At 46.9% G+C, this 11,942-nt stretch overlaps 1 pseudogene; it reads left to right on the top strand.

Annotated features, from left to right (window-relative positions):
* The first annotated feature begins 524 nt into the window (after positions 1 to 524).
* LOC132017204 (high mobility group nucleosome-binding domain-containing protein 3-like) lies at positions 525 to 6,679 on the top strand (annotated as a pseudogene).
* The last annotated feature ends 5,263 nt before the right edge of the window (positions 6,680 to 11,942 follow it).

Here is an 11,942-nt window from a genome sequence, read left to right as displayed (position 1 = left end):
TGCTCGCTTCGGCAGCACATATACAAAAGAGGGCAGCTGAATGCTTCCTTTATACCATGTAACAAAAGTTAATTCAAAATAGATTAAACACTGAAACATCAGAGCTAAAAGCATAAACCTTTAGAAGAAAACACAGGAATAAATCTTAGGACCTTGGATCTGGCAACAGATTCTTAGATAGGACACCAAAAGCACACTGACAACAACAAGAATATACAAATTGAACTTCATCAAAATGAAACACATTAGTGCTTCAAGGAATATCATCAAGAACATGGAAAGACAACGAGGGGGAAATAGTTGCAAATCATATATGAGATCAGGGCTTAGATCCAGAATATATGTATGTATACATATAAAGATTACAATTCAATAATGGTAAAAAAGATAACAAACCCAGAACAACCCAGGAGGTGCAGGTCTGAGAAGCCAGGCTCTGCTATACCCTTTGCGCGAGCAGCGGTATCCGCTGATCAAGCCCATTGCTTTACTGTTCAGCTGCTGCTGTAACAAACATAGGCTTCATGCCCTGATCAAAGCCTCCAGAGAATACAGAGGGCGAGGATGGATCCAAAGCAACGAAATAGGAGACCACCAGACTGTCTGCCAGGTTGTCTGCAAAACCCACTCCACCAAAACCTAAACCTAAACCAGGAAGAATATCTGCGCACAAAGAACCTGGAATGAAGACTGACAAAGGTACTTAAAGGAAAGAGGGAAGGTGTGAGGCTGGAAAGGAAGGTCCTGCACCATTTCCAGAGGAAATGGGGAAACGAAAGCAGAAGGTGCACATAAAACAACCTGTAGATCACAAGGTAGAATGAATTGTGAAACATGGAAGTTGGATTATATCCCACTTTAAAAAAACTAGTTTTATGGGATGCCTGGGTGTCTCAGTCGGTTAAGCAGCTGCCTTCGGCTCAGGTCATGATCCCAGGGTCCTGGGATCGAGCCCCACATTGGGTTTCCTGCTCAGCGGAGAGCCTTGTTTCTCCCTCACCCTCTGCCGACCTCTCTGCCTACTTGTGTTCTGTCTGTCAAAAAGAAAAACAAACTAGTTTTACTAAGGATTTTGTAAATGTTAATTTTAAGGATACCACTAGTTGGCTTACAAAGATATATAGGGATGGACATTTTGTCTTTTCATAATCATGCCTTTTGGAAATTTCTATCATCCTCAAGTAAAATAAATCTCAATTTGATATTGGAAGCTATGTGCAAAATTCATGCAACATTCCATGCACTTGCTCTAAAAACTGAGTCTCGTGAATACTGTGGTATTTCTATTGTACATATTTGAATTGTGATTTTAATAAAATGGGTAGTTGTGGCCATCTGATGACTATCTGTGGTTTAAAATAAAAGGTTTTCTTGCCTGAAAAAACAAATAAGTAACCCAAATTTTTAAAAAATGGGCAAAGGATTTAACTAAACATTTCCCCAGAGAGGATGGAAAAATCAATGAATAGATAAATAAACAACAAATGCAAGAAAAGATTCTCTTTTTACCCCCCAAGATTTTATTTATTCGTCAAAGAGAGAGAGAGAGAGCACAAGCAGGGGGAGCAGCAGGCAGAGGGAAAGGCAGACTCCGCTGAGCCCTGATGTGGGACTTGATCTTAGGACCCTGGGAGATGGCAAAGGCAGATGCTTAACCTACTAAGGCACCCAGACATCCCCCAAGAAAAGATTCTTTTTTTTTTTTTTTTTTAGATTTTATTTATTTGAGAGAGAGAGCATGAGTGAGGAGAAGGTCAGAGAGAGAAGCAGACTCCCCATGGAGCTGGGAGCCCAATGCAGGACTCGATCCCGGGACTCCAGGTTCATGACCTGAGCCAAAGGCAGTCGTCCAACCAACTGAGCCACCCAGGCGTCCCCCCAAGAAAAAGATTCTTGATATCATTAAACATGAAGGAGATGAAAATCAAAACCACAATGAGATACGTCTTAACCACAAGGATGGTCATAATAAAAAAGTCAGACATCCAGATGGCTAACAGACGCTAGACCTCACTGGATATCAGGGAAATAGAAATCAAAACTATGATGAGATACTACCTCACACATGTCAGATGGTGAAAATTAACAACACAGTAAACAACAGATGTTGGCGAGGATGTGGAGAAAGAGGAACCCTCTTACATTACATTGGTGGGAATGCAAACTGGTGCAGCCACTCTGGAAAAAAGCATGGAGGCTCCTCAAAAAGTTAAAAATAGAACTGCCCTAGGATCCAGCAGTTGAATTATTATGTATTTATCCAAAGGATACAAAAATACAGATTTGAAGGGGTATGTTTATAGCAGCATTATCAACAATAGCCAAACTATGGAAAAAGCCCAGATGTCCATTGTGAATGGATAAAGTAGATGCAGTAAGCATGAATATATATATAATGGAATATTACCCAGCCATCAAAAAGAATGAAATCTTACTATTTGTAGTGACATGGATGAAGTTGGAGTGTATTATGCTAAGTGAAGTCAGTCAGTCAGAGAAATACAAATACCATGTGATTTCACTTATATGTGGAATTTAAGAAATAAAACATATGAATATATGGGAAGGGGAACAACAACAACAAAAAGGATGGGAGAGGGAAAAACCCATAAGAGACTTAACAATAGAGCACAAATAGAGTTGATGGAGGGAAGTGAGTGGGGGATGGGCTAGATGGGGAATGGGCTAGATATGTGATGGGTATTAAGGAAGGCACTGGTCGTGATGAGCACTGGGTGTCTGTAAGTGATGAATCAATGAATTCTATTCCTGAAACCAATATTACCCTACATATTAACTAACTAGAATTTAAATTCCAATTTGGAAGGAAAAAAGTCAGAAACTAACATATATTGGGGAGGATATGGGGAGGATGTATAGAAATCAGAATCCTGGGGCACCGGCATGGCTCAGTTGGTTGTGCGGCTGCCTTCAGTACAGCTCATGATCCCAGGGTCCTGGGATTGAGTCCTGTATCAGGCTTTCTGCCCTGTGGGGAGCCTGCTTCTCCCTCTGCCGCTCCCTCTGCTTGTGCTCTCTTGCTCTTTCTCTGTCAAATAAATAAATAGAATCTTAAAAAAAAAGAAAAAAGAAATCAGAATCCTAACAGATTGTTGGTTGGAATGTGAAATGTTACACTTATTTTGCAAAACAGCTTAGCAGTTCCTCACAGTTAAACAAAGTTATCATGTGATTTAGCAATTCCTCTCCTAGATTTCTACCAGGAGAAACTAAAACGTATATTCATGCAAAAACTTGAACACAGATGTTCATGGCAACATATTCATAATATCTAAAAGATAGAAGCAACCCAAATGTCCATCAACTAATGGATGGATAAACAAAATGTGGTAGACCCATACAATGCAGCATCATTTTGGCCATAAAAAGGAAAGAAGTACTGAAACATGCTACAACACAGATGAACCTTGAAAATATTATGCTACATGGAAAAAGGCACAAAAGACCACATACTACATAATTGCATTTTTTCAAGATTAAAAAACATTTATATATGGGGCACCTGGGTGGCTCAGTGGGTTAAGCCGCTGCTCAGGTCATGATCTCAGGGTCCTGGGGTCGAGTCCTGCATTGGGCTCTCTGCTCAGCAGGGAGCCTGCTTCCCCTCTCTCTCTCTGTCTGCCTCTCCATCTACTTGTGATTTCTCTCTATCAAATAAATAAATAAATAAAATCTTTAAAAAAAAAATTATATAAGTAATCTCTACACCCAGCATGGGGCTCGAACTCATGACGATGAGATCAAGAGTCTCATGCTTTTCTGACTCAGCCAGCCAGGTGCCCTTATATTCCATTTATATAAAATGTTCATAATAGGTAGATCTATAGAAATAGAAAGTAGGGAGGCCTGGGTGGCTCAGTTGGTTAAGCGGCTGCCTTTGGCTCAGGTCATGATCCCAGCATCCTGGGATCAAGTCCCACATCAGGCTCCTTGCTTGGTGGGGAGACTGCTTCTCCCTCTGCTTCTGCTGCCACTCTGCTGGCCTGTGCTCTCTCTCTCTGGCAAATAAATAAATAAATAAATCTTTAAAAATAATAATAATAAAATAAAAATAAATTTAAAAAATTAAAAAAGAAATAGAAAGTAGATTTGTGGTTGCTCAGGGCTACAGGGTGATAGCTAAAAGGTGCAGGATTTTTTTCTTTTGAGGTGATAGAAATATTCTAAAATGGATTGCGATGGGTTGTGTATGTCTGTGAAAATTCTAAAAACCATTGGATTGTATAGTCTAAATGAGTGAATTAAATAATATATGAATTATATCTCAATGGAGATGTCATTTTTAAAATGCCATATATATTAGGAATCTTTAAAAAATTTTTTTAAAGATTTTATTTGTTCATTTGACAGAAAGAGAGAGCATAAGCAGGGGGAGCGGCAGGCAGAGGGAGAGGGAGAAGCAGGCTCCCCACCGAGCGGGGAGCCCAATGTGAGGTTTAATCCCAGGGTTCTGGGTTCACGACTGAGCCAAAGGGAGGCACTTAACTGACTGAGCCACCTAGGTGCCCCAGGAATCATTTAATTGAAAGGAAAAAAAAATGCCCAAATGCCAACAGTGGGTAGCTCAAGGTGCTCAGATTACAGATTATTTTCTTTTGTAACTTTTCCTATTTGGGGGAGAAAAGAAGTATTTTCCAGAGAATGAAGAGACCAACAATCAAATACAATGAGTGAACATTGATTAGATCCTGGATCTCTCCCCATTCCTCCCCAAAAGCAGGTATAAAATACAGTTGGGGAAAATTGGGAGAAATACGAATATGGGCTGGACATTAGATGACAGTATGGAATGATTCATCCTTTTCTCAGAATTGTGAGGATGATTATGTAGGCCACTGTTCTTAGGAACTGCGTGCTCAGGTCTTAAGTGTCATCTAGTGTTACGGTATCTGCAACTTATTTTCAAATGACTCAGATTTTTTTTTTTTTTTTAAAGTAGGCTCCAGGCCCAATGGGGGGCTTAAACTCATGATCCTGAATTAAGAGTCATATGCTTGACCAACTTAGCCAGCCAGGTGCCCCCAAATGGTTCAGATTTTTAAAAATCACTTTTTAAAGATTTATTTATTTATTTTAGAGGGTGGGGAAGGGCAGCAGGAGAAAGAGAGAGAAAATCCCAAACTGACTCTCCACTGAGCATGGAGTCTGACTTGGGGCTGCATCTCATGACCCAGAGATCACAGCCTGAACAAAAACCTAGAACTGGATGCTTAACTGACTGTGCCACCCAGGTGCCCCGGATCAGGTTTTTTAAAAAAGAGAAATCCTGGGGCGTCTGGGTGGCTCAGTGGGTTAAGCCTCTGCCTTCCTCCCAGGGTCTTGGGATTGAGCCCCATATCGGGCTCTCTGCTCAGCGGAGAGCCTGCTCCCCGCCCCCAACTCTCTGCCTGCCTCTCTGCCTACTTGTGATCTCTCTCTCTCTGTCAAATAAATAAATAAAATATTTTTTATAAAAGAGAGAAAGCGATAAGGTGAATAAGGCAAATCATTAATTATTGAATCCAGAGGAGCATATGGATGTTTGTTTATACATTTCTTTTTTCCTTTGTAGTCTACATTTTCTTTAAAAAAAATGTAGAAAAACACAATAAACAAATCTCCCTGTGCAGTGCACAGTAGAGCCTCTCTGGACTCAGGAAAGTAGAAGACCTGAGGCCTTGGGGAGGGTAGTGGTGGCGGGGAGTCGGGGGAATGATCTGGATCCCAGAGCTCTCCCTTCTGGAAGGGATGTGCCCAGAGGGAGGGGAAGTGGGAAGAAGCCTCCTTAGCCGGCATCAACCCATGTTAGTAATGTGGCTTTATGCACATTTTCTCCTTTAATCCTCACCACATCTCCATGGGGTAGGCACTGTTATTGTGCCCAGGTTGAGGAACTTGAACTTGAGACCAGAGTTCAGTAACTATTTGGAGAATCTTCCCTTGGTCCAAGAGCTATGCCTGGGTTCCCTGGAGGCCAGAGGGATCACAGGATGGTGTCAGCCTGTGGACAGCCTATGGACAGTCTGACCCAGCTCCTGGCTTGGGGAGGACGGGAATGCCGGAAATCAGGATCTCAGCTGGGTAGTTTGACTTAGAGGAGATGGGGTTAGACTCTGAGGCAGGGGCTCTATTCCCGCCAGCATTGGGGATCAAAGCAGGAGGTGGGCGGGGGGAATTGTGAGGAAGCTGTGTTGGCCACAGGTACCCAGGGCTGTGACCTTTCTGACCTCATATTCTGGCACTTCCTCTCTTCTCAGCTGTTGCCCTCAAGCTTACACACATGAACTCTCTCCTTGCCTTGGCCCTAGGCTCTTCCCTGAGCCTGCAATGCCCTCAGTACAGAAGGTAAATTACTACTATTCTCCAAGACCCAGCTCCATGTGTCTGGCCCTGGGCTCCCACCTCTACTTCCCTCCATCTCCATTAGACCACAGTCAACTTCTTGAGGGTCCCCAGGGTCTGGCCCAGGACTGGCCCAGAGGATAGTCAGTGAGAATCGCCATGATGGTAATTCCTCTCCTCCACAGCCCTGTGGTGCTCAGAGACCCTCCTCATCCTGGACTGTCTGCTGTCACTTCATGCCAAGCGGTCACCTTGGGCTATTGCCATTGCATCAGGGACCCGAGTCCCTTCTTTATCCCAGCACCTACCACTGGGCGGCACCGAGGGCCTTCACTGAAGGAAGGCTCAGCCTGCCAGCCTCAGTGGGACGCCCCCGACCGATTAGGCTCCAGGTGGCGCTGTTAGCCCAGGCAAGGGCTGGGGGCCCTCAGTCCCCCCCAGAGCAAACCCCCAAATTCCAGAGCTTCTTTTCCTCATCTCATCCCCGTGCATCCATACCTGATTTGAAAACCCAGGACGTCAGGGCTAGATTGCCAGTTGAAATCCCCCTAACCTCCAGACACAGAGGAACAGCCAACCTCTCAAGGCCACACAGCAGACCAAGAAGTACCAGATCTCCCCAGCGGTCTTGGGTGGCCCAGCAGCCACCTAGGAACCAGTCATTTCACCCAGACTCTGCCACAGTTGGCTGTATGACGGGACAGCCCCTTCCCTTCTCTGAGTCCAAATGCTACTGCATCTTGTGGGTAGCAAGAACTGAAAAAATGGCCAGAGTGCTGGTTCCTTTTTTTTTTTTTTTTTAAGTAATCTCTACACCCCATGTAGAACTTGAACTCATGACTCTGAGGTCAAGATTTACATGCTTTTCCAACTGAGCCAGGCAGGTACCCCAGAGGGCTAGGTTCTGATCCTGATTCTGGTCCTCGTGTGCTGCTCTGACCTGTGCCCACTACCCTGAGCCTCAGGGACTCTGGCTGTGAAGTGGGGGCTGGACCCCAGAGCTCTGAAGCTGCAAGAGTCCAGGATCCCCACCGGGTTAGAGAGGCCGGGTGTGGGGCTGGTGCCTTGGCCAAGGACAGACCGCTCCAAGAGCTGCCAGACGGGAAGCATTTTCTGAGAGCCAGAAGAGCTGGCGGAGCCCAGGGCCTGCCCATGCAACCACAATGGACCCTTGTGAGCAAGTTTAGCTAGGACCCACCCATAGGCCTGGCCCCTGGACTGGGGTGGGTCCTCTCTGATCCAGTCAGACCCAGCTCCCAAACAACCCCTCCTAGGCCCAGAAACAGGAGCATGAGTTGGGATGTTGGTCCACCTCCAGAGTGATGTCTACAGGCTTGTCACCCGTGCCCAATTTCCACCATCAGCCTTCCTGGAACCCGTTTGCCTAAATGACCTCACTCAAAATGCAAAAGCCTGTCTTCCCAACAAGTCGGGCACCCAAGAGGGCAGGGGAAAATTTTCTCCTCCTCAAGCCAACTAAGGGAGTGCCGGACTGACTGTTGGGCCGGCCTGGTTCAGGGTTGATGAAGATCCCTGGCTAGGGAGCCATCTAGGACACCTTAGCTCTAGTTCTGGCTGAGCTTTTGTTTGCTCCTCAGCCAATGAGAAGGAAGGAAGATTGGTATAACTTATTTGAGGGAACCTAAACACTGGCTGGGAACTTTCCAGAACATCTGGCCCATCCTCTGCCTTGGGAAGGACTTCACCCAAACCAGGAGGTCTCCTCATTCTCTCCTCATCCTGCAGTCTTCCGATCACACTTGTTCCTGGAGCCCTGCCCCAGGCTCTGGGCTGCCTCTGAGCCATCCCTCAAGAAAGCCTTTTTGGATATCCTTACAGCTGCATATGGTTTTCCCTGCTCTGGGCTCCTCAGAGCACGGGATCCTGACCACTTAATGCTCACAGTCATCCCAGCAGCTGTTGCTGGAACTCCTGCTGGGACCAGCCTCCCCAAGGGACACTTCACATCAGTCATCTTTCTGGGGTCCAGTTAACTGTCTGAAGCATGGAAGGGGATGACGCCCCCAAGGGGACTTTATGGAAACTGTAAAGCACCATATCACTATGAATTGCTAATATTTACAAGATGGAGATTAGAAAGGAAATGCAAGATCCTATTCTTGGACCAATTTTAAAAGGCTTGGGATCTGAGATGATAAGAACACAGTGGGATATGATCACCACAAAGGTGGGTTTAATGTCTGGCTGTATCAGCAGAGGTGTAAAGCCTAAAAAGTGGGAGGAAAATAATCAGCTCTTCTCTTTAGGTTTGTGCCCATTTCTCAGGAATGACTTCAGCCCTGATGCCCCTGGCCAGGTAGTTTCAGACCCAAAGCAGGGAATATGGAGTCACTGTCCTCCTAGCTTAATAGGGTCACTCAGGGCCATAGAACAGCTAACTCTGGGTCCCCAGAGGAGACTATGGGGATGTCCCAGAATGCAGGTCTCAGCTCAGAGTGAGAAAGGCAAAATGGGCAGCTTCTAGAGATAGTCAGTGAGGTTGGAACAGGGTTGGATGGGCCTAGTTGGGAAGTCTACCCCTACTTGGGGTAGATTGACAGCTTGGGAGGCCCTTCCATGTTAGAGCTTCTAGAAGTCCAAGCTTCTGAAGTCAGAGGTGTCCTGGCCCTAAGCCACGTGGTAATGAGTATCTTAGTAACACCAGAAACTATGCCATCAGCTGTTTGTTTTGTGTGGTTTTGTTGCAGGGTGTGGATCGATACACCCTTAAAAAAAAAAAAAAACCTGTCAGCGGGAGGCAAGATCCTGCTGTCCCAAGGTCATTTCTGTTGATCTTTATCACTGGTACAACCCGGCAGCCTGGGAGCCTGGGCAGTGCCTGGAGTTTGCCCCGGCTTCCCCAACCACTTCCTTGCATTGTCAGCCCTGAGTCCCAAACCCAACTTAACCTGATTACGAATGAGAGCACGGGCTTTGAAGTAGTAGACTTAGGCTTCAGTTCTGTGGGGCCAACCACCAGCTGTGTGGCTTTGGGCAAGTTGCTTCACCTTTCTGAACCCCTGCTCTCTGATTTGTTAAACATGGACAAATATCTGTCTCCCAGGTTTCAGGGATTGGAAAGAATATGTGTGAGGGACCTGATACATAACACATGTTCAGTGAATGTGAGCTCCTTTCTCCTCTCCTTGGGAGACACTGCGCAATGAGAAGCCTTGGGCTGGGGGTCAGGACACCTGAGTCTAAGGAGACTCAGGTTTTGCTGCTCTCTGGCTGCCTGACCTCAGGCAAGTCCCTGCCCATCTCTGACACTTCATTATCTGAGAAATAAGATGGAGACACCAGTCTCCCCAGAGGCCCTTTCCCCAGTCCCAGAGAGAACATTGCCTGCTGGGTTGGACTTGCTTGAGCAGGGAAAGGAGATGCTCTGATCTGGGAGGCAGGACCCTGGTTTGAGGCTGGACCTCACTTTGACACACTAGATGATCTAAGCCATGCCATCTTTCCCTCTGGACTTTGGTCTTCCCTTCAATGTCATGGATCGGATGAAAGGGGCTCTGTAGCTCCTTCGTCTCTGATGATCCAGGATCCTGTGATCCTGAGATCCTGACAGAGTCAGAGATAGGCCCATGCAGGCCCCCTGTCCATGAGGGCCCCCTCTGTCTCCCCACCTATAGCAATCATCTCAGGTCCATGTTGTTTGTGGCAGGATCCACCTATGTCCAGCCTCATGATCTTTCTTTCCACATCTCATCTAAGACCCCAAGAGCAAAGGAGACCCCTGCTGCTGTTCCCTTTTTCGTGCTCAGCGTCCCATACACTTCCGGTCTCTCTAGGTTCTTTTTCCCTGAAATCATGGAGTTTCCTCCAAGAGGGAATCGTCTTGGCTCCTTCCTACTCATCTAGCAACAGTAGAAAGAATGTTGGCATGGAGAAAGATCCCCAAGTAATGGACAACACTTATGAGTTGGATCGGGGTTGCATCTGTGATGGTGAGAGCACACTGCCTGTATTCTCACCATCATAGATGCAACCCTTTCTCAGAGGCTCTGCAGCAAAATGCAAGTTTTGAGTTGGGTTCTAGGCCCAGGGGACTTCAGCACTGTGCACACCCTCGGAGAAGTGGCCAGAGCACTTGAGAGAGGTCCTGGCCCCATGTACCTTAGTAGGAGAGGGGAGAATAGGTCTCTGGGTTGGTCTGGTGCCAGACAGCTAGCAAATGGTAAGTTCAGAGCATCACACCTACTGTATGAGCTATAGAGGTCATGTAGAACAGTGAGACGCCATCACACCTTCTGGAAGCCAAGCCCCTGTTCAACAGACCCTGTTCATGGGGCCATGCCCAGATCCCACCCCGCTGTGGGAAGGTGATTGTTCACATGGGGAGGCCTGGTTTACCCTGCTGGGCCTCCGGAGGGGCCCCACTTCTTCCTGGATCTGATTCTCCTCCTGGAGAGGCAGAGGGGGGTTCTCCTTCCTACTAGGACTGCTGATTCTGTTGGTTACCCAGCTACCAGGTTGGCCCAGTCTGGCCAGGGAGAACCTCCACCCCCAGAAGCTGGGCGCTTTCTCTGAGCACCCACAGTCCTGGGCCCTGTTTCTCATGGACTAGCTCATCACCTGTTTGTGGCAGTCAGTATGCTCCCCAGCCCAAGTGTTCCTAGGACAAGGCGACTGAGTCCCTTTGATCCTCAAAGTGTTCCTAGGACAAGGCGACTGAGTCCCTTTGATCCCCATTTTAGGGCTTTGCACAAAATAGATACTAAATTGTTTCTCCCATCTATGCCCTATTTTGGGTCCTCCCAGCAGTGACCCATAAATGCCCTAGCAGAGATCTCCTTCCAACAGAAACAAAGAGGTCCTTAGCTACAGATGAGGGAATGTGAATGTTAGCCTCAGGCAGGATCCAGCCCAGAGACAGGGATGTTTTTACATGTCCCACCAATGGACATTGGTGTCCCACCAATCCCTCTGCTTATGGTCCCAACCCACTGTCTGCTTGGATCCTGGGCTTTAGCCCAGGCAGAAAGACTGCCTGAGAACTGCTAGACTTCAGAGGATCCCATCTCAGTGCCCAGCCTCTCACTGTTTCTACCTCTTGGATGCTCTCTTCATCCTCTTCTCCCTGAAAACCTTCCTGGCTTGAAAGTCCTCTGACTAAGGGAAGCAAAAGTGAGCTTCCTCTCCAAGTTCTCCAGCAACACCCCCCCCCATTTTTTTTCTGCTTACCCAGAGTTATTGGCCCTGTTTGTCTTATCTGTCTCAGGAGTCTGTTCTGAGAGCAGACAGCAGCCTCTCCAAGCCTCAGTTTCCCCCTCTGTAAAATGGGGACAGTGATCCCTATCCTCCCAGACCGATGTAAGGATTCAATAACATTAATCGGGTCAGAGTCCAGCACAGAGTCATCTCAGGCTGTCCAGACACGTGGCAGGAGGTGAGGTATAGCCTGCTCGGACCAAAGATACAAAGAACTCAGGGCTGGGGTTCTCAGCCCCATGGAAAGACTCGATTAAGCGGCTGAACAACTCACCCCACCTCTAAGACGGGGGCCGTGGGAGGTCACGAGGAGAAGGCAGGCACATTCCAACTTATCCAGGTATGGGAAGGGCTAAGACTACTTACCTCCCCTGGGCACTAGTTAC

This window comes from Mustela nigripes, chromosome 1, assembly GCF_022355385.1.
Source record: "Mustela nigripes isolate SB6536 chromosome 1, MUSNIG.SB6536, whole genome shotgun sequence".
Taxonomy (NCBI): Eukaryota; Metazoa; Chordata; class Mammalia; order Carnivora; family Mustelidae; genus Mustela; species Mustela nigripes.
The sequence above is the reverse complement of the archived record's forward strand: the minus strand, read 5'-3'. Positions and strand labels throughout refer to the sequence as shown.